The sequence below is a fragment of the Mustela nivalis genome (genome assembly GCF_964662115.1).
Source record: "Mustela nivalis genome assembly, chromosome: 3".
Classification (NCBI taxonomy): domain Eukaryota; kingdom Metazoa; phylum Chordata; class Mammalia; order Carnivora; family Mustelidae; genus Mustela; species Mustela nivalis.
This window is the reverse complement of record NC_139022.1, coordinates 111,293,795-111,317,895: the sequence shown is the minus strand read 5'-3', so window position 1 is coordinate 111,317,895 and position 24,101 is coordinate 111,293,795. Positions and strand designations below refer to the sequence as shown.

Genomic DNA, 24,101 nt, shown 5'->3' with positions numbered 1-24,101 from the left:
AGGCATTTGAAGAAATAAAACATAGCTTATTTGGCCCTCTGACATTGAAACATCCAAATTCTAAGTTATCCTTTTTTCTTTTCATTTATGAAAGCAAAGGCGATGCTTTAGGTGTTTTAACTCAAAGGCACGGAAGCCAGCGGAAGCTCTTAGGATATTACTGCCACCTTGTAGCAGAGCCATAGCAGCAACTGCAAGCCTGCTGGAAAGGGCAGAAGAATTAGTCGTGGGCTACTCTTGTACTGTTTATGTTCCTTATTCCATTATTCCATCGAAGCTCTCCTTAACTCTCACCAGACTCAACATCTGTCTGCTAGGCAGATTTACTTCTTATGAAATCCTACTTTAACTTCTAAATGTCACCACTGCCAGGTGCCACTCCTTGAACCAGCTACTTTCTTCTCCCTTCTGGCAAGACTCTGCATGACTGTATTACAGTGACTGGCTGACTGGTTACTAACTCCTAAACTGGATCTCTAAGAAACTCCTACTGACAATGCTGACTAATTTTGGTTCAATGATGATTCCTATTTGAAAGACAGAATAGAGAAATATCAGGCAGAAGAACACTATAACTTCAGTTACTGAACTTTTTGAAGCAAACCCCATACTGGAGACTCTCTTGGCCCAATAGGATGAACTTTTTGCTTTAATGTGGGCCTGTCTCAGCAACAGATAAAGTACAGCATGTACACTGATGCCAAGATGCTTGTAGGATTACATACAATTCCATATGCTCTGAAAACAGACAGGATTTTTTTTTCCCTTAAAATTTTAATTATTGGGGGGGGGGCAGGACAAAGGGAGAGGGAGAGAGAGAATCTCAAGCAGACTCCTTGCTGAGCAGGGAGTCCCAGGTGGGGCTCAATCTCACAACCCTGAGTCGAAATTAAGAGATGGATGTTTAACCGACTGAGCCACCCAGGTGCCCCAAAACAAAGAGGATTTCTACTCTCTATTGAGAAACAAATTAAAAATAGTTCTTAAGGGGCACCTGGGTAGCTCAGATGGTTAAGCATCTACCTTAGGCTCGGGTCATGATCCCAGGGTCCTTGGATCAAATCCCACATCAGGCTCCCTCTAGATGGGGATCCTGCTTCTCCCTCTCCTTCTACTGCTCCCCCTGCTTGTGCTTTCTTGTTCTCGCTGTCAAATAAATAAATAAAATCTTTATAAAAAAATAGTTCTTAAGTGTTAAAATTATTTGAGTCAATTCAGGTACTTAAACTTCTAGCTATAATGAAAATCCACGGTCATTCTGCAGCCAATAGGAAAAATAGGGGCAATCATATGGAAGGTACAGCTGTAAACAAAACAAAACAAAACAAAACTTCAGCTTTACAAAATCATTCCATATTAAAATTACTGTCAGCCTTAACTCCTTCTAAGTCCCCTAAGGACCCAAAACAATTAATGAAAGATAATCAACAGAATGCTACTACTAAAGAAATAAAGAAGGGCTCAGAATCATCTTGTAAGTTTTACCCCAAACACTTAACCTTGGTATGGCCCAAATGGGCAGTCAATCCTCCCTGATCACCCACAAAAAATGATTTTTAACATTATCCATGAAATGACCCACTGGAATAAAGATAAAATGACACACTGGGAAAAACAATTTTTTTGGTACCCATCTCATATAACCACAGTGGAAACTTACCACTCCTCTTTTATAAGCATAACCCTGGGAAGCCGGTTAATAGATCCATAGGTCATTTCCCATTATTCTCAGGACCCTGTGAAGTTTAGCAGTGGGATTTCATCCAGCTACTCCCCTAACAAGCATACAAATATGTAATGGTAATGGTATGTATATACTCCCATTGGGTCGAAGACTTCCTTTGTCACAGAGCTGCTGCATTAGCAGTAGCCAAGGTATTATTAGAGAAAATCATACCTAACTGGGGAATTCCATCTGAATTACATGGTGATAAAGGAATTCATTTCATAGGACAAATAATCAAGGCAGTTTGTAGAATCTGGCCTGTGCTCCTGCATTTTCATTGCACCTATCATCCCAATCATCAGGGTTGATAGAAAGAACCAATGGCATAATTAAAACACAGTTAGCCAAAATGACAGAAACTTTTAATTTACCCTGGCCTAAGACTCTGCCACTTCTGTTATCAAACCTAAGGCTCACAACCTTTGGGAAACATAAACTATCTCCTTTTGAAACAGTAACTAGAAGACTTCAAGACTGGACTCTGGGGCCTGTGAGCCCACACTGGTCAAACGAGAAATACTTGAATACTGCAAAAAAACAACTAAAGGCCTTAAAGAGAAAAGCACGCATACTCCTAGGAGATGAAGACCTCCTGTGCCATGATCTATAACCTAGAGATTCTGTCTATTAGAAAACACATCTCTTCAAAGATAACCTACAATCCCCAAACGAGAGACCCTATCAGGCACTCTTAACCAACCTTTGCACAGTTAAATTCAAAGGCATTGATTCTTGGATTCATATTTATCATTTAAAACAAGCTCTAGACCACTAATCTAAGCTCCAAACATTAAACCAACTGCATACCTAACACTCAAACAGACCCAGAGTTGAAGCACACAACATCTGGGTAGACAGTTTTCCCAAAACACTAGACCAGGCCTATGTATTTCCTCATCCTTTTTTATTTTTTTATTTTTATTTATTTTTTAAAAGATTTTATTTATTTATTTGACAGAGAGAGACACGGCAAGAGAGGGAACACAAGCAGGGAGAGTGGGAGAAGGAGAACAGGCTTTCTGCAGGGAGCCCAACGCGGGGCCCGATCCCAGAACCCTGGGATCATAACCTGAGCCAAAGGCAGACGCTTAACAACTAAGCCACCCAGGCACCCCTCCTCATCCTTTTTTTTTTTTTTAAGATTTTATTTATTTATTTATTTGACAGAGAGAAATCACAAGTAGATGGAGAGGCAGGCAGAGAGAGACAGAGTGAAGCAGGCTCCCCACTGAGCAGAGAGCCAGATGCGGGACTCGATCCCAGCACCCTGAGATCATGACCCGAGCCAAAGGCAGCAGCTCAACCCACTGAGCCACCCAGGTGCCCCTCCTCATCCTTTTTTTAAAAAAAGATTTTTATTATTTATTTGAGAGAGAGCGTGTGCACACATGCACAAGCATGAGGGGGGAAAAGTGGAGAAGAAAGAGGGTGAAGCACACTCCCTGCTTAGCAGGGAGCCCAATGTAGAGTTCCATCCTAGCACCCTGAGATCATGACCAGAGCAGGAGGCGGACGTATAACCGACTGTGCCATCCTGGAATCCTGGTCTTTTTTTTGTTTTGTTTTAACCAATAACTTATTTTCTTTATAACCCTTTTCCAGAATCATCTTATTGGGGAAGCTCCTTTATCTGCTTTTCTATAAAGCTCTACGACACCATTTGTAACATTTATCCTTCTCCTCCTTCTTGAGGACCACTTTGCACGAAATGAAGAATTCTTTCAATAGGTTTCCCCTCAGATTCTTTAAGAAATTAGTCAAGAAGGAATTCTGGATTTAACTATTTGAGCTGTTTTTGTCCTAAGAAGTATCTTAATGCTTTTTGCTGCATTGCACATAGTAGGACCCCTTAATTGAAGGTAAAATCCTATAGTACTGGAAGAACTGGCTGCTTTCATAGTGGTTATGTGCCCTATGGATTAAATCTCTCACTTTTTAATTACTCTATCCTACATGGAACTCACATACTAGCTGACATATCTGTTTTTCTCTAAGTTTGTCCTACAATGGTCTCTATTATTAGGTTAACATTTTATTTTTTCTTGTGACCCTCATTGCTGATGGTCAAGCATTATCAGAACCCTTTGTCCTTACCCTGAAAAAACTTCTTGATTCTGAAAACCAAACTGACACTTGGATTTATGCCAGAGCAAATCACACTCATGAGGTGCTGAATTAACAGCTTCACCTCTATTTTGAGGAAAAGAAAAACTTAACTGCAAAAATGTCAGATTCTTTTTTTGGTGTATTTGAAATATTCACCAACTTCTATCTGGAAAACATACCCTAGATATAACTGCCTTCTACTGGGTTCCTCCTTGCTTGTTAAGGGAATACCTCTCATTCACATCGAAACATTGACCAATAATCTTTCCTTATGTTTTGAAAATGTAAATGGCACTGGTAGAACATTAGGTTATCTTCCATTGGATGGTTGTAACCACACATTTATAAAAGATTCAGACAGTCATGAATTCATTCTACACTGGAGTTTACACGACCACAGTGTGATTTCTCAAAATGTGTCCTTACATTGGGAAAATGAACTCTATGATGTAACAGGATAGTGTGAAGCAAATGTGCCTCCCCTAACGGAACAATATGGGAAACTGATAAAAGAAAAATCTGGAGAATAGTGGAAACTTAATTTCAACTATCTTTTTCCTAGAAACATGCCATAGCTTAGCCTGTGTCGGATTCCTAATAATCAAACTCATTTACTACTTTGAGTATATAAAAATATAAAACACTCTCAGGGTGCTTGGGTAGCTCAGTGGGTTAAAGCCTCTGCCTTTGGCTCAGATCATGATCTCAGGGTTCTGGGATTGAGCCCCCGCATCCGGCTTTCTGCTCTGCAGGGAGCCTGCTCCCCTCTTTCTCTGCCTACTTGTGATCTCTCTCTGTCAAATAAATAAATAAAATCTTAAAAAAAAAGATTTTAAAAAAATATATAAAACACTCTCATAATCACTTGCATAATTCTAGTAAATGAGATTATATGTACTCTGTGAAAATTACATTTTGGGTCATGATATTTCTTCGTCTGAAATTAACAAGATCCTGGGTGAAGAGACCCACTTATTCTCCCCCTCTTTTTAAAGATTATTTATTTTTGCAAGAGAGAAAGAGAGTGCAGACAAGCAGGGGAAGGGGCAAAGAAAGCAGCAGACCCCCTGCCGAGCAAGGAGTCCGATGCAGGACTTGTTCCCAGGACCCCAGAATCATGACCTGAGCCAAAGGCAGCTGCTTAACCAACTGAGCCACCCAGGCATCCCAGTTCTGTACCATTTGTATTTACTCATTGTCATTATGCCAGAACGTCTTCCTGAACAGAAAGGAAATGCACCACCCTTCAAGGAGCTCCTTCCACTTTTCGGCCATTTTGTTAAATTTCTCATCAAACAGAACACAAATATATCTGTCTGAATATTCTACTCATGTGTTCTAGGGTTAGCCCTCAGGGCCACAGAGAACAAATATAATCCACTGTTCTAATCAATAGTTTCAATTATTCATTACAATTCTAACAATGATTACAGTTTGAAGGTATCCAACACCGCCACAATTCTCTGACACCAGCTGGCAGTTCTACTAATTCAACTTATTTTTGACACTATCCACCTAGAGATAGTATGAGATTCCATAGGTCAAGGACGGAATCCTACAAGACTATATGTATCCCTGCCCACCATACCTCCACTTCAGAGGCACTAATTGATGCTTCTGGCCTACCAGCTACAGACTCCATAAACCAGAGCTTCCAACAACCTCCTCCTTGAATTCAATTAATTTGCTAGAGTGGCTCAAAGTGCTTAGAGAAACAGTTACCCTGCTATATTACCGGTTTATTATAAAAGTATATAATTTAGGAACAGGCAGATGGAAGGGAGGCATAAGGCAAACTATATGGAAAAGAACACAGGGCTTCCATGCTCTCTGAGTGCACCACTCCTGCAGCACCTTCACACGCTCACCAACTGGAAGCTTTCCGAACTCCACCTTTTTTGGTTTTTATAGTGGCTTCATTATATAGGCACAATTGATTAAATCTCTGGCCACTTCTAACCCTCAAATCACAGGGCTTGTCCCCCCCAACCCCAACCAGCCTTCACTTAGATTCCCAGGAAGCTTTCCATTAAGTCACTTCTTTAACGTAACAAAAACACCTTTATAACTCAGCACTTAGAAAATTCCAAGGGGGGACGCCTGGGTGGCTCAGTTGGTTAAGCAGCTGCCTTCGGCTCAGGTCATGATCCCAGCGTCCTGGGATCCAGTCCCATGTCGGGCTCCTTGCTCCGCAGGGAGCCTGCTGCTCTCTCTGACTCTGCCTTCCACTCTGTCTGCCTGTGCTCGCTCTCTCTCTCACAAATAAATAAATAAAATCTTTAAAAAAAAAAAAAAAAGAGGGACGCCTGGGTGGCTCAGTTGGTTAAGCAGCTGCCTTCGGCTCAGGTCATGATCCCAGCGTCCTGGGATCGAGTCCCACATCGGGCTCCTTGCTCCGCAGGGAGCCTGCTTCTCCCTCTGACTCTGCCTTCCACTCTGTCTGCCTGTGCTCACTCTCGCTCGCTCTCTCTCTGACAAATAAATAAATAAAATCTTTAAAAAAAAAAAAGAAAATTCCAAGGGTTTTATTATAAATCACATTCATTCAATACATATCAAACTAAGTGTTCAGCACTACACTAGAGCTTGAAAATGGAAAATTGGTAAAAATCAGACTTTGCTTACTGGGGGAAAACAATAAAGACAATATAGATGTAAATGAACAATTAAAACAGTAAACTTCTATAGCAGAGGGAATCACAAGCTACCATGGATGAATGGAAGATACACTGTGGAGGGGAAGAGATGTCAGACCAAATTTATCAGAAGATACAAAGCCTCAGATGTGAGCCCTGTTACATGAAGACAACTTTATGTCCCAATGGAATTTTTTGCTTTTCACTTCTATAATTTACCTCTATCAAATTTATACATGACTATATTTTAAATAAAGATATTCTTTTTTTTTTAAGATTTTATTTATTTATTTGAAATATAGAGAGAGAGATCACAAGTAGGCAGAGAGGCAGGCAGAGAAAGTGAGAAGCGGACTCCCTGCTGAGCAGAGAGCCCGATGCGGGCCTTGATCCATTCCAGGACCCTGAGATCATGACCTGAGCCAAAGGCAGAGGCTTAACCCACTGAGCCACCCAGGCGCCCCAAATAAAGATATTCTTGAAAATTTATTAAGAAAAATAGGAATTACTTGTCTCCACTCTTCCCTCTACATCCCCATGCCCAAAGGTAGCCACTTTCTCCACCTGTTTCCTTTCATATTTTATTGCTAAACATATGCATCAGAAAATGATTATGTTATCATTAAACCTAAGTTTGCTTAGGGACTTAAAAAACAACCAGGCCCTAGAGCAACTATGTCTTCACGAAGACAATGCATTAACTGATTATGACCACACCAAAACACATAGTTAGAAGTTTTTATTGGACTCATAGCTCTTAAAGTGAATTTCCACTATTGTGTCAAAGACAGACTAGTTGTTCAACAATCCTGTTTCACCTTCCTGGAAACACAGAAACTCTACATTTCCCAACCTCCCTTGAAATTAGATTGGGGCCTGATAGTTCTGGCCAAGAGGCTATGGACAGAAATGATAAATACCACTTACAGGCCTGGACTCTGACATGTATCATGAAATCCCCTACGTGGCCAAGATGAAAGGAGTCCAAAACAGTAGTCATCCTACAGTGAAAGAAATCAAAATTCTTGAGTCAACACTTAGAGGAGAGTCAACCTATATAGGACTTTCTATGAATGAAAACTAGATTTAACCTTTTGTCCTGAAGATTTGGGAGTTTATTTTTTACCCTATATAGTCCATCCAGCATGCCCTGACTAATACAACTGAGTCATAAGAACTCTGTGGAATATTCCACCCAAGGCCAGGAAAGGGGTTAGTTGGTAAGTGCCAACACAGAACAAATTACTTGCTCTATCTAGCTCCCAAGATTCCTACCAAGAGAAAGCAGTTGATGGGTAAAGTCCACAGCCCTGTGCAGATCCCCAAGCTGGAAGCTGACATTACTGAGACCATCTAGTACCTGGACCTGAGAGATAGTGCCATGCTCCCCTATATTCAGTTGCTTCAGCCTGCTGCATCCAAAGCACTGAATGATGAAAGTTGCTGATGCCGTGGCCTGTCTGGCCCAGTCTGAAGCAATCACCACACTCAGAGTTGAACTATATTTGATCCCTAAAAACAATCAGAACAATGATATTTCTGGAAAGGGATATGAAGGGGTGAATAAAGAGATCATTCATTCCCATTTCATTCCCACTCCCTGAATATAGCCAGTCTTTTCATCTGCTTCATTTCACATTCTATCCAAAAGTACATGCTTCAGAAAATGATCAAATCATCTGTAGAATTATGTTTCGTTGGCAGGGGAACCTGGGTGGCTCAGCTGGTTAAGCATCTGTCTTGGGCTCAGGTCATGATCTCAGGGTCCTGGGACAGAACCCCACCTCGGGCTCCCTACTCAGGGGGAAGTCTGCTTGTCCTACTTCCTCTCCCTCTGTGGTCTCTCTCTCAAATAAATAAATCAAATCTTTTAAAAAAAAGTAAAATTATATTTAGTTAATGTAAGGGATTTAGCCTCATGTAAGACACTGAGATGAGCCCCCACAGACCCCACAGGGAATTTTATTTGTTTAAGATAGTAGGGTACTGAGATAGGGAAACTGAAGGACTTCATAACGAACCTACTTTTTACTCCTTTTCCTGATTCTATTCTACCCCCACTTCACACATGCCTCATAATGTAATGTATATTCTCCTTGTAAGGGACGAGGAGTTAATACTTTCTTTTTTTTAAAATTTATTTATTTGATAGACAGAGAGAGATCACAAGTAGGTGGAGAGGCAGGCAGAGAGAAGGGCAAAGCAGGCTCTGCTGAGCAGAGCCCGATGCGGGACTCGATCCCAGGACCCTGAGATCATGACTTGAGCCAAAGGCAGAGGCTTAACTCACTGAGCCACCATCCAGGCGCCCAGGAGTTAATACTTTCTTAAGAACAGATAACATCTAGGGCACCTGGGTGGCTCAGTGGGTTAAGCCGCTGCCTTCGGCTCAGGTCATGATCTCAGGATCCTGGGATCGAGTCCCGTATCGGGCTCTCTGCTCAGCGGGGAGCCTGCTTCCCCCCGCCCTCTCTGCCTGCCTATCTGTCTACTGTGAACTCTCTCTGTCAAATAAATAAATAAAATCTTTAAAAAAAAAAAAAAGAACAGATAACATCTGAATAAGGACTAGATGCAAATGACTGAACAAAGCCATCATATGTGTATTCTAGACCACCTCAACTAGACACCTCAACAAAAGACCCCTTTTCCTGGCTCCAAGGGACTGGGACTGATATAGGAAAAGGTTGGGGTTCGGAACCAACACCAAAAAAGAATTCTTGAACCATCTTCAGTCCAAAAAGGTAATTTTATTAAAGCATGGGACAGGATCTGTGAGAGAAAGAGCTGCCCTGGGGTCAGGAGGAGTGGCGCATTATATACTTTCAGGTTGGGAGGGGGTTAGGTATAGCTTAAGTCTCTAAGGAATTTTGCAGGCAAGGTTTCCAGGACCTTAAGGGGGGCTAACTATTGTTAGGAAAAGGTCATTTATTACTGTCTAATAAAACTTTTGTCATGAGACCCTTCAGATGTATAGTGTCAACATATATCTTGGGGCGGTGGGGGGTGAGGTGGAAGAGATAAGAAGTTTCCAAAGGAATTTTTATGTTCAAGAAGACTTACAGGATCATGGAGGGTTAGGATAATGTTAGCTCAGACTGCCTTTTGTTCTTAGCAAAGTATTAATATCAAGGTAGCTAAGATCCTAGAGAAATGTCACTCTGCCTGATTCAAGGACTTATCAATGAGCTGTCAGTAGTAAGGAAATTTAAATTTTCTTTTGCCTTTTTTCCCACAACAGGATAATACCTGGACCCTCGTCTTTGTTTTTACTGGTTTCTGGTTGCCTGAAAGGACATGTATACCATACCATGACCCTTATTAAAAATGCCCAGATCCCGAACAAGGACGAGGCTCTCTTTTTTTCCTTTCTGAGTCTCCTAGACACTCTGTCTGAACATGCACTCTCTCTGTACCTTCAATAAACTCTGCTTTCACCTCTTGCTGCTTCGTGTTTTGTTTTATTTCTATTCTGAGTGCAACCAGGGACCCTCTAGGCTGGGAACAAGGACCCAGAGTAGGTGGACCCTGCCAGCACCAGAGGGATGAAGAGAGTAAGTATGAATCACTGGCAAGTTCTGACTGAAGATAATACAAAAGTAAGACACCAGTAAAGTCTAAGTCTGATGAAGCAGAGTACTGAAAGTTATCTGCCTATTATACCAAAGACACTCAGGCTTAACAGTTCAATTTTTCTTGTATTTCCTAAAATCAGATCTCAACTTTCTAGAACATGAAGCCTGGTTCATGTTCATCTCCCAGATCCCCATGAAAGGCTCAGAGTCATGACAGAGCCACAAGACTAATATTCTAAAAGCAGATTTTTTTTTGTATTTCTCAAGCCCCATAGGATAAAATAGCAAATTCTAAAGGCAAAAACAGCAATTATAAAGTAAGTGTTCACAAAGGAACCCATGGATATTGCTTACCTGGCAGGCCCCCTTAGAAAGAGCCTTTAAGGGCGCCTGGGTGGCTCAGTGGGTTAAGCCGCTGCCTTCGGCTCAGGTCATGATCTCAGAGTCCTGGGATCGAGTCCCGCATCGGGCTCTCTGCTCAGCGGAGAGCCTGCTTCCCTCTCTCTCTCTCTGCCTGCCTCTCCATCTACTTGTGATTTCTCTCTGTCAAATAAATAAATAAAATCTTAAAAAAAAAAAAAAAGAAAGAGCCTTTAAATCCAGTTTAAATGTGTGCTGAAGAAGCAGGAGGGCTTTAGCATCATCCATCATCCTCTTGGGGGGTGGGGGGCACAGACACTTATACCATGACATGCGCCTGGCAGTAAACTCTTTCACATACCAGAGAGGCACAAAGCAAAAGAATGAGAAAACAACAACATGAAATTAAAAGGAAACAAATCAAATAAAGAACAGACTTGAGCATACTATCTGATCTCAAGGCAATCTGCTTTTCACGAAGCTAATATCTGGAAATAGAGGGAGTGGAGAAGCTGCAAACTATGCTGTCTAATACGCTAACTACTGACTACATGTGACTATTAAAATGTAGATGTATTAAAATTAAATTAAATTTAAAACTTAGTCTCTCCATCATAGTACTGACATTTCAAATGTTCAATAGCCAGAGAGGGTTAATGACTACCAAGTTAAATAACAGAGATACAGAATACATCCAACATCACAGAAAGTTCTATTATACTGCGTTACTATAACACAACTTCTGAAACTGAATAAACTTGAGAAAATTCTATTTCAGACTTACTAGCTTATCCTTAAAATGAGTCACTGGGGGGCACCTGGGTGGCTCAGTGGGTTAAGCCACTGCCTTCGGCTCAGGTCATGATCTCAGGGTCCTGGGATCGAGTCCCGCATCTGCTCCGCGGGGAGCCTGCCTCTCTGCCTACTTGTGATCTCTCTCTGTCAAATAAATAAATAAAATCTTTAAAAAAAAAAATGAGTCACTGGTACTTTACTGATATAAATACAAATTGTTTCTAAAGGAATTCACTTTCAAGTAGACTACAAAGAATTTCCACAGATAAAATCTCAAGGAAATCAGATAGTTCTCAGTAAGGAAAAATAAATAAATAAATAAAAGCAGAACCAGTCCCATAAAAATTCAAATGTTAGAATTATGTGACATGGAATATGAAAAGTATATTTAGTATGTCGGAGAAAATGAAATAATGACTTAAAATATGACAAAATTACCCCCCCAAAATGTGTGAAACAAAACCTACGTAAACAAAATATATAACTGAATTCAAAAATTTAATGCATTGGGACTTCTTTTAGCCATGATAATGTAGCTTACACTGAACTAACTTTCCTACCAAAAGCAACTATAACATATGAACAGAATCCATAAAATAACTATTTGAATGTAGCAGACTAACTTGAGGGCTATATTCCCTAAGAGAAGAAAGGTACTAGGGTTAAGCTTCATATTCATCCTAAACTTTCTAAAAACTGTTTCATTGTACACTTAAAATAAATGGATTTTATGGAATGTAGTTCCTTAATAAAGCCGTTTTAAAAAATCAGAGTGCTTCACTATTACAAATTGAATAGCCCCATGGAAAAGATCAGATCTACTGGTATTTTGATGCTACCTAGGGTAGGAGCAGCACCTTGTCCAATTACTAAGCCAAATCCTGCCAGTATAAAATTTCCTCCACATTTTTAGTATTTCCAACAGGTTTTTATTTATTTATTTATTTATTTTTAAAGATTTTATTTATTTATTTGACAGACAGAGATCACAAGTTTGCAGAGAGGCAGGCAGAGAGAGAGAGAGAGAAGAGGAAGCAGGCTCCCCACTGAGCAGAGAGCCCGACTCGGGACTCAATCCCAAGACCCTGGGACCATGACCCGAGCCGAAGGCAGAAGCTTTAACCCACTGAGCCACCCAGGCGCCCTCCAACAGGTTTTTAGTTTCTCTTTCAACTTACCCTCTCTAATACTAAACCTCTCTAATATGAAGAGATAATTGAAAATTTGTCAGGCATTCAATGAAAATGTCCAACATCAAATCCATGATAATACAAAAAGGGAGAAAAAAGGTTCTCGGTGGGAGGCCTGACTGGCTCAGTCAGTTAAGCTCTGTCTTTGGCTCAAGTCATCATGCCAGGTCCTGGGATTAAGCCCCACGTTGGGCTCCTTGCTCAGTTGGGAGCCTGCTTCTCCCTCTGCCTGCCGCTCCCCCTGTTTGTGATCTTGTGTGCTCTCACTCTCTCTCTCTCTGACAAATAAATAAATAAAATCTTTTTTTTTTTAAGGTTTTTTAAGGTTCTTGGCCAGTAATAGGAATTGATAAAAATAGAAATTGATAAAAATTCCCTTAAAACTATTAAATAGGGGCATCTGGGTGGCTCAGTCAGTTAAGCATCTGACTTTGGCTCAAGTCATAGTCTCAGAGTCCTGGGATTAAGCCCTGTGGTGGTGGGGGCAGGGGGAGTCATCTCTGCTCAGCAGGGAGCTTGCTTCTCCCTCTCCCTGCTCATGCTTTCTCTGTTGTTCTCTCTCCTTCTCAAATAAATAAAGTCTTAAAAAAAAAAAGTAAAACTATTAAATAGTACTTAGAGATATTTATAATGAGAATACATCAAAAACACAAATGTAAAATGATATGTAAAAAAAAAAGATCAAAGGGGCGCCTGGGTGGCTCAGTGGGTTAAGCCGCTGCCTTTGGCTCGGGTCGTGATTTCAGGGTCCTGGGATCGGGTCGTGATCTCAGGGTCCTGGGATCGAGCCCCGCATCGGGCTCTCTGCTCAGCGGGGAGCCTGCTTCCTCCTCTCTCTCTCTCTCTGCCTGCCTCTCTGCCTACTTGTGATCTCTCTCTGTCAAATAAATAAATAAAATTAAAAAAAAAATAGGTCAAGGCGCAAAAAGTCTGAGAAAAAAGAAAAGCAACATTAGGATCAATGCAAAAGAGCCGCCATCCAATTAATTCGAGTTCTAGAAAGGGAGAAGAAAGAAAATAGAAGGAAAGAAATGATCAGAAATACAATACAAATTACCAGAGGTAAAGGAAAATACATCTCTGTATTAAACAGGATCACAAAGTGGGAAAATGACAAAAACCAAAAACTCCCTAATATTTAAAATACCATTGTGAAATCTCCAGCCCAAGGATAAAGACAAGAAAGAAAAAAGTTAAGTATTTTACATAGAAGCTAGAATTGGACTGGTAGTCTTTTTTCTTTTTTTCTAAGATTTTATTTATTTATTTGACACCGAGAGATCACAAGTAGGCGGGGGGCGGGGGCCGCGGGAAGCAGGCTCCCTGCTGAGAAGATAGCCCAATGTGGGACTCAATCCCAGGACCCTGAGATCATGACCCAAGCCAAAGGCAGCAGCTTAACCCACTGAGCCACCCAGGTGCCCAGACTGGTAGTCTTTCTATAAGCAACGCTGATCAACAGAACAACAAAAGTTCTGAAGCAAAACTATACAATTTTGGCATACTTATAAAAGGACTAAAAAATAGATCAATTCTATTTAGAAGAGGAAAAAATGAAAGCTCCCAGAAAAAAAAATTTAAGGAACTCATAATAACTATTTACATTAGACTTAGAAAATAAAAATATATAATAACCTAACTTCTCCCCACAAATATTAACTGCTATAAGACTTTTCCTTCCACCTTAAATTACTAGAAAAATGGACAAAAATAAATGAAACAACTGTTTTCACAAGTAGAGCAAAAAGCACAGTAGGACTAATCCATGGGGAAAAAAGAAAGAAATCTGGTGTGAACAGGTCCATCTTTCTGCCCCAGAGACAAATTCTTGACATCACTGTAGTAAAGTGTACTCCAAACAAAGCTCAGAGATCTTCTTAAACTGAGGAAACAGAGATCAGGGTTTGGAGATGATGAGGCTACAAGAAACTGCAGAACAAAGTACCAAAGAAGAGGAAGCTATACATATACATAAAAGATCCAGAAATCTGCAAACAGACCTCTAGTCTTTGGCCGAATACCATTCTGCACATGTATAAGGTGAAAATCTAACAGCTAGACAAAGAAATACTGGGGAGGCAAAGAATAATTATCAAGAAACTCTGAGTTAAACAATTCTCAGCATTACACAATACAGGAAATTATTTGATCACCCAGCATCAAATGAAGAAAATGTGCTCAATATATAGAACACTCAGTAAAGATGCCACCAAAAACAGACCATGCAAGAAGGGCTAAGAGTCAATAAAATACATATTCTAGATTCACCATAACAGAAGGTAACAGCAAACTTTAAAGGGATAAATCTGATCTATAGTTAAATGAGGTAGAATGAAATATAACACTCTCTAAAATAATACCAAAAAATCCAATGCAAAATTCACAATTCTGGCATCCAATAAAAAAATCATCAGATATGGGAAGGAATCAGGAAAACACAGACCATAATCAGGAAGGGAAAAAATCAATCCAAAGAAAGAGATCTGACAATGACAGATTAAGAACTACTGAACAAGGACTTTAAGAGAGCTATGATAAATACAATAGAAAAAGTACAAGGATATAAAGAAAAGCTTGAACACAATAAGGAGATAAATAGATATTATTTAAAAAAGAACTAAGTGGAACTTCTGGAGATCAAAAATGCAGTCCCTAAAAAAAAAAAAAAAAAGCAGTCCCTGAATAAAATTATCACTAGGTGAGATTAGTAACATGTTAGACTGCAGGGGAAAAAGTCAGTGAATGAAAACAGCAAGAGAAACAATCCAAATTTTAAAAGAGAGGTTACTTAAAAAAAAAAAAAACAACCAAACACCAAAAATAAGGGAACAAAAATAAAGGAGCAAAGCTTCAGTGACCTGTGGGAGAATATAAAGCAGTGTAATACATACATAGTTAAATTCCCAGAAAGAGAATAAAGGAATGAGAGAAGTGAAAAAGTGTAGAACTGATATCCGAAATTTTTCAAAATGATAAAAACTGTTCAGATTCAAGAGGATCAAAGAGCCCACATACGATAAATACAAAGAAAAACACCCTAAGGCACATCATAACCAAATTACTTTCACAAAAACAGAAATGAAGATGAAATCATTATATTCAGAGGAGCAAAGACAAAAATGACATTAGCTCACTGGAACTATGAAAGTATGTAGTCAAAAGAAACAGAAATAACACCCTTGGGGCACCTGGGTGGTTGGGTTGCTTAAGTGTCTCACTCTTCGTTTTGGCTCAGGGCCCTGGGATTGAGCCCCTTGTTGGGCTCCCTGCTCACTGAGGAATCTGCTTATCTCCCTCTCCTCTGCCCCTCCCCTTGCATGGGCTCTCTTTCTCTCAAACAAATATATAAACCAAGAAAGAAGAAAAAAAGAAAGAGAGAGAGAAAAAAAGAAAGAAAAACCTTCAAATTGTTGAGACAAAAAGGCCCACATTGAATTTTATACTTCATGAAAAGATCTTTGAAAAATACAAGTGAAATGAAAACCTTTAAGGCAAAGAGAAGTTAAAAGTGCTCATTACCAGACCTCCACTACAAGAAAAGTTAAAGTTCTTTAGGCAGAAAGAAAATCATACCAAATCTAAACTTGTATATATACAAAAAACCAGAGTTCTATTAATGGTAATTATGTGGTTAAATATGAGAAAGATTCTTTCCACATTATTTCTTTTAAAAATGACTACTTAAAGCAAAAGTAATAGCAAGATACTGGGTAGTTCACAATGGATGCCCAAGAAAAATGTTTTATTCTAACAGCAAAAAGGAAGAGAACAAGAAAATGGAAGCATAGCATTATATAAGGTTTTTATATTTATGTAAAGAGGCATAATATTATGTAAAGGCAGACTGTGATAAGATAAAGCTGCATGCTGTAAACCTCAAAGCAACCATTACAAAAATAAGACAAAAATATTAAAGCTATTAAACCAAAAGTGGGGATAAAATAAATCAATAAATATACTGCTAATCCACTGAGACAGAAAAAAGAAGATACTAAGAAAAAGGAACAGCAAGATGGTAGATTTAAACCAAAATGTTTAGATACTTAAACTAATGTAAATTGTCTAACCCCAATGAAAAGGCAGAGATAATAAAACTGGATAAAGAGCAGACCCCAACTCACTACTGTTGTATTAGGGATATCAAGACCACCTACAGGTGCAAGTTTGACAATTCACTAGAAAGTTCTACATGTCCTGAAATACTGTTACACTCATAAATATCATTGTTACAATAAAAGAATACAAAGCAGAATCGACAAAGAAAAAAAGGAGCATGGAAAAAAGTCTGGAGGAAATTAGGTGCAAAATTCAAGAGTTCTCTCCCATTAGAGTCACACAAGAAGCACTTAATTCTTCACAACTGTGACAAATTATGAAATATTATCCACCAAGGAAGCTCTCTAGAGACCAGTGCCAAAGGTTTTCACTAGAGATGGCTTGCTTACAGGCTCTGCCTAGCCCATACCAGAAGAGGCTCTCAGAGGATGGGAGGCATTCAGTATAATCCATTGTTTGCACAGTTTAGCCACAGTGAGTCACACCCATCAGAGTGGTGGGAGATGCTATTCAAAGGTCAACTTTACAAGCAGATCTCACCAAGAAGAGTAGTCTCGGGCCTGCCATGTTAACTCTTTTCTGCCCATCAGTCTACAAGAAAAGCATTAAACATAATAGCACAGATAGGTTAAAAGTAGGATGAAATATGTCATGCAAAATATATATATATACATATCCCATGCAAAAACTAATCCTAAGAAAGCTGAATGACTACTAACATCAAACAAAGTAGAGTTCAAACCATGGATAAACAGGATATTTCATAAATAAAAAGGGAAAAATTAATCAAGGAGTTTTAATAATCTAAAATGTGCATGTACTAAATAAATAATACAGCTTCAGGAAAAAAAACAAAAACTGAGGAATAAACCAATAGGACAAATATAAGATCAAAACAGGACAAATATAATCCATTATTATAGCTGCCTGTTTCAAAATGTTCTTAGTAACTGATATAACAGAAAGACAGTAAGTCAGTATGGATATAGAAAACTGAGCAATACTATCAAAAAGTTGAGCCTTCTAACATGTAAAATATACAACTTAACAAGAACAAAACTAGAATTATTTTCAAGTGCAAATGAAACATTAATTAAAACCATATGCTTGGACATAAAACAAGTCTCAATAAATAGTACACTGAAATAATATAGAGAACGCTCTTTGACCAAAAATGGAGTTAAATTTAAAAATGATAATATAAAGATATCTAAAAATAACCCTGGGGTGCCTGGGTGGCTCAGTTGGTTAAGCATCCAACTCTTGATTTTGGCTCAGGTCGTGATCTCAGTACAGTGGGATTGAGCCCTGTGGGACTGAGCCTCACATAGGGCTCAGTCATGGAGTCTGCATAAGACTTTTTCTCTCTCTCTCTGCCCTACCCCTCCCTGCTGGAGCATGTATTCTCGCTCTAAAAAATGCAAAAGCAAAAACAAAAAAAATTTAGAAAATGTAATATTTTTAAATTAATCTAGAGTCAAAGAAGAAATCACAAAAGATATTATATTTTGAATTATATAAATATAACAACCTATGCAAATTTGTGGGATGCAGCTAAAGCAATGCCCAGAGAGAATTTTATGGGTTTTGATGCTTTTATTAGAAAGTACGAAATGTCAAAAATCAGTAATGCAGGGGCCCCTGGGTGGCTCAGTGGGTTAAAACCTCTGCCTTCGGCCCGGGTCATGATCCCAGGGTCCTGGGATCGAGCCCCACATTGGGCTCTCTGCTCAGCAGGGAGCCTGCTTCCTCCTCTCTCTCTGCCTGCCTCTCTGCCTACTTGTGATCTCTGTCTGTCAAATAAATAAATAAAATGTTTTAAAAAAAATCAGTAATGCATTCTTCCCCTCTAGGAAGCTAGAAACAGAAGAAAATACTGAACCTAGAGTAAGTAGAAGGAAATAAACAAGGTGAGAGCAGAAAATGGATCAATAATACCAAAAAAGTCAACGAAACCAAAAGATGGCTCTTCAAAAAGAATCAATATAATTAATAAACTTCTAACTAAGCTGATAAAAAATTTTAAAATTGTCAATATCAGGAGTGTAAGAATAAGTATCACTATAGATTCCCACATAACATTGAAAAGACAATGAAATTATAAGCAATTTTATATCAATAAATAGGACAACTTATATAAAATGTACAAATCACCTGAAGAACACAAATGACAAAAACCAAGTAAAATAAAAAAAATCCCAAGACCAATATTTATTGACAAAATTGCAGTTGTAATTTAAAACTTTCAAATACAATAAAACTTATCAAATATTTAAGTAGAAATAATTCAATCCTATAAAAACTCTTTCAGATAAAAGAAGAGGTCCTCTCAAAAAAAAATTTTTTTTTTTGCATATAGATGTCCAGTTGTTCCAGCACTATTTGTTGAAAACACTTTTCTTTCTCCATTGAATTGCCTTTGTTCCTTTTTTTTTCCTAAGATTTTTTATTTATTTATTTGACATACAGAGATCACTAGCAGGCAGAGAGAGAGGAAGGGAAGCGCGCTCCCCACCAAGTAAAGAGTCTGAGGTGGGGCTTGATCTCAGGACCCCGGGATCACGACCCAAGCCGAAGGCAGAGGCCCTAACCCACTGAGCCACCCAGGTGCCCCCGATCCTTTGTTAAAGATCAATTTTATGTGGACCTATTTCTGACCTCTCTATATTGCACTGAGTATTTGTCCGTCCTTCCTTCCTTCCTTCTTCCCTCCTCCCACCTTCCTTTCCTTCTTCCAAATCATGAATGAGTGTTGAATTTTGTCAAATGTTTTTTCTGCGTCTGTTGAAATGTTATCATTTTTCTTCCATAGCCTGTTGACGTAATGGAGTATATGAATTTATTTTCTCTTTTTAAAGATTTTGTTTTATTCATTTGATAGCAAGAGAGACAGCGAGTGGGGGAACACAAGCAGGGAGAGTAGGAAAGGGAGAAGCAGGCTCCCTGCAGATCAGGAAGCCGGATATAGGGCTCAATTCCAGGACCCCAGGATTATGACCTAAGCCGAAGGCAGACGCTTAATGACTGAACCACCCAGGCAACCCTAGGAACTGATTTTTGAGCTCTGAACCAGTCTTACATTCCTGGAATAAATCCCACTTAGTCATGGTACATTTTTTACATTTTTATCCAATTTGCTAATATTTATTTACTGAACATTTTTGCATCTATGTTTATGAGGAATATTGGTTTCTAGTTTTCCTTTCTTCTTTTTCTAGTTTTGGTATTACAGTAATTCTGGCCTCCTAAAGTAAGTTAGAAGTGTTTCCTCTGTCTCTATCTTCTGGAAGATATTGTAGAATTGGTAGAACTCACAGTAAACCCATCTGGGTCTGGTGCTTTCTGTTTTAGGTGGTTATTAATTGATAATTCAATTTCCTTTATAGATATAAGGCCTGTTAAGATGATCTATTTCTCGGTTTTTAGTAGATTGAGTCAAAGAATTTATGCATTTCATCTAAGTTATCAAATTTGTGAGCAGCCATTTTTTCATAACATCCCTTCATTACCCCTTTAATGTCCACAGGATCACCACTGATGGCCCTTCTTTCATTTCTGATATTAGTAATTTGTATCTTCTTTTTTATTGCTTGCCTGGCTAGAGACTTATCAATTTAATTCATCTTTCCAAATGGCCAGCTTTTGACTTTGTTAATTTTCTCTAATGTTTTTTTTAGTTTCACTGATATCTGCTCTAGTTATTTTTTTTTCTACCTTTTGACTTAATTTGCTCTTCTTTCTAGTTTCCTAGCGTAAAAGTCTGGATTATTAGATCTTTCTTCTCTTCTAATATATACATATTCAATGCTGTTAACAACCCTCTAATCACTGCCTATGCTGCATCAAATTTGTTAAGTTGTATTTTCATTTTCTTTAGGTTAAAATTTCTAAATTTCTCAAGACTACTTCTTTGACCCTTGTGTTATTTTTTTATTTATTTTAAAGATTTTATTTATTTATTTGACAGACAAAGAACACAAGTAGGCAGAGAGGCAGGCAAAGAGAGAAGGAGGAAGCTCATCGGGCTTGATCCCAGGACCCTGAGACCATGACCTGAGACGAAGGCAGAGGCTTAACCCATTGAGCCACCCAGGCCCCCCGACCCATATGTTATTTAAAAGTGCACTGTTTAATGTCCAAATAATTTGGAATTTTCCTGTTTCTTTCTGTTGTTGATTTCATGCTTAATTTTGTTGTGGTCTGAGAACATACTTGGTAGGACTTATATTCTTTCAAATTTGTTAAGATGTGTTTTATTTCTGAAGATGTGTTCTATCTTAGTTAATGTTCCACATGACTTTGAGGATATGTACATGTTGTCTTTGTTGGATGAAGTATTCCATAAATGCCAATTAGATCCAATTTATTGATGGTGCTATTCAGTTCAACTATATCATTACTGATTTTCTGCCAGCTCTATCTATGAATTACTGATAGCAGAGTGTTGAAGTCTCCAACAATAATAGATTTTTTTCTATTTCTCCTTTCAGTTTTCTATGTTAGGTTATGTTATGTACATCAGGTTAATTATGACTTCTTAAAGAATAAATTATAGAATGCCCTTCTTTATCACTGATAATTTTCCTTGCTCTGAAATCTGCTTTTTCTGAAATTAATATAACTACTTCAGCTTCCTTTTTAAAATTTTTTGAAGTTTTTATTTATTTAAGTAATCTCTATACCCAATGTGATGCTTGAACTCAGGACCCCGAGATCCAGAATCCCATGCTTTTCCAACTGAGCCAGCCAGTGCCCCCCTTCAGCTTCCTTTTAATTAGTGTTAGCTTGGTATATCTTTCTCCAATATATTATTTTTAATCTATATGTGTCTTTGTATTTACAAAAGGTTTCTCACAAACAACCTGTGGTTGGGTCTTGTCTGTTTTAAAATCCACCCTGATTGAATCTGTCTTTTAATTAGTGAATTTTGGTTATTCACATTTAAAGTGTTTTCAATACATTGTATTTGATATAATTCAATATATTGTATATATACATACTATATTTGTTATTCTATTCAGTACCCTTGTTCTTTGTTTCTTTGTCTTTCAGACTTTTTCTGTCTTCTCTGGATTTAATTGAGCATTTTATAGGAATCTATTTTTTATCTCCTGTTAGCATATCACTTATACATCTTTTTAAAAACTTTCAGTGGTTGCCTGAGAGTTTGTAACTTATCCACATCCACTTGTAAGCAATACTCTACAGTTTCACAGCTTGTACATGTACCTCATAACAGAGTATTCCCAGTTTTCCCCCCTCATCCCTTATAACATTGCTGTCATTCATTTCACTTGTGCATAGACGAAAATCACATAATATATACTGCCGCTACTATTATTCTGAACAAACTATAATCTGTCAGACCAGGTCTAAGTAAGACAAGTGGAAGATTTTGTTTTGTTGTTGTTGTTGTTTTAGAAAGAAGAGTTTTGTTTCGTTTTTAAGATTTTATTTATTTGACAGATCGAGAGAGAGCACAAGCAGGCAGAGCAGCAGGCAGACAGGGAGGGAGAAGCAGGCTCCTTGATGAGCAGGGAGCCCAACGTGGGGCTTGATCCCAAGACCCTGGGATCATGACCTGAGTCAAAGGCAGCCGTTTAACTGACTGAGCCACCCAGGTGCCCCCAAAATTTTATTCTGGAAAAAAACTTTTTTTAAATTTTGTCTTCATTAATTTCTCAAAGACCCTTTCTTTATGCAGATCCAAATTTCTGACCCGTATCATTTTCCTTCTCTGTAAAGAACTTCTCACAACATTCTTGCAAGGTAGGTCTGGAAGCAACAATTCCCTCAATTTTTTTCTGAGAAAAGTCTTTACTTTGCCGTACTTCTGAAGGATAATTTCTCTGGATACAGAATTCTAGGTCAGTAGTTTCTTTTTCTTTCAACACTTTAAATATTTCACTCTCTTCTAGCTTATATAATTCTGAACAGAAGTCTGATGTAATTTTTATCTTTATTCTACTATAGATAAGGTGGTTTATTTTCCCTATGGCATTCTTCAAGATTTTTTTGTCTTTTATTTTGTGCAGTCTCAATGTGATATGTCTAAGTGTAGAATTTTTGGTATTTTTCCTGCTTGGTGTTCTCTGAGCTTGTTGGATCTATGGTTTGGTATCTGACATTAACTTTAGAAAATTCTAAGCCATTATTACCTCAAATATTTCTTCTACTCATTTTTCTCTTTTTTCTCTTTCTGCTATTCTCATTATGCATATGTTATACCTATTGTAAATTTCCCCACAGTTCTTGAATATTCTGTTCTGTTTTTTACATTAATTTTCTCTTCAGTTTGGGAAGTTTCTGTGAACACAACTTTGAAGCTCACTGCTTCTTTCCTCAGCCCTTCCCAGTATAGTGATTAGCCCTTCAAAGCTATTCTTCATTTCTGTCACAGTATTTTTATTTTGAGCATTTACATTTGAAACTTTCTTAGAATTTCCAGTTCTCTCCTTACATTTTCCATCTGTTCCAGCATGTTGTCACTTTTCCATCAGAACCCTTAGCACAAAGGAAAAACTGGGGAATGCAAAATGTTCACAGAGAGCTTTGAAGAACTCAACGTAGACTAGGACTTTCAAATGCCATATACATGTCCAGTGTTGTATACATTACCAAGAAAGACCTAAGAAGGCCCTAATCTCTCATGTCCCATTGTCCTTGACTCTGCATAGGCAAGATGTGAAATTTAAGGCAGAAATGCAGATTACCTGCCAGAACACTGAAGGTGTGCCCTGACACCCACAGGAGGTCCCTCAGCAAAGGCTAAGAGACATCTGGTTCCAGATATTTTCAGAAATCTTAGTCCAATGATTAGCCGACCATCAAGCTAGCCAAGCAGAGAGGCCATATGAGGAAAAGTGGCCATATGAGGAAAGTGGCCATATAAGGAAAAGAATACGTACATTAAAGATTTACAGCATGAAAGTCAGTGGCCATATGAGGAAATTAAGTGGCCATATGAGGAAAAGAATACGTACATTAAAGATTTACAGCATGAAAGTCACTAACAAACAGTATAAACAACAACAAACCTTGGGAGTGAGAAGAAGGGGAATGTGATTTCCAGAGTTCTATATTATCTAAAATGTGCAATTTTCACACTCTAAAAGTACAAAAAAATGCAAAGAAACAGTTAAGTATGGCTCCTGCACAGAAGAAAAGCAGTCTGGAAGCCTACACACTGGACTTAGTTAATAACACTTTAACCAGCTATTTTAAGTATTTTCAAAGAGTTAAAGGCAACCCATGACTAAAGAAAAAAAAATACCTCATCAAAGAGAAAATATCAATAAAGAAAGCAAAAGTAGAAAAAAAGAGCCAAATAGAAACTCTGTAATTGAAAAAATACAAGAACTGGAATATAAAATTCAGTAGAAGGGTTTACCAGCAGATCTGAACTGGCCTAAAAAACAATCAATGAACTTGAAGGCAGGTCAAATGTGATTACCTAGTATAAGGAAGAGAGAAGAAAAAAAAAATGAATAAAAATAACAGAGCCTGGAGTAAAAGGGAAAATACTGAAGTAGGGAAAGCCAGGAATCTATCTTTCTAGACAATAACTGCTCTCCCAGAAGTTGTCTGAAGTGACTACTGCAAGTTTGCAACTTTCAGGAGAAAGCTTGGCTGGTAAACTGCAATTAATACCATTTGA

At 38.3% G+C, this 24,101-nt stretch overlaps 1 protein-coding gene and 1 long non-coding RNA gene across 2 annotated transcripts in view; one reads left to right on the top strand and one right to left on the bottom strand.

The window, feature by feature from the left end:
• Nucleotides 1-9,910, top strand: part of LOC309862175 — a 57,036-nt gene extending 47,126 nt beyond the window's left edge. Inside the window, exons 2-3 of the long non-coding RNA XR_014310328.1 lie at nt 9,081-9,212; nt 9,710-9,910. This is a non-coding gene — a long non-coding RNA (uncharacterized lncRNA). The remainder of the gene's footprint in view (nt 1-9,080; nt 9,213-9,709) is intronic.
• Nucleotides 1-24,101, bottom strand: part of LOC309862163 (interleukin-3-like) — a 183,296-nt gene that overhangs the window by 115,960 nt on the left and 43,235 nt on the right. The window lies entirely within an intron of this gene.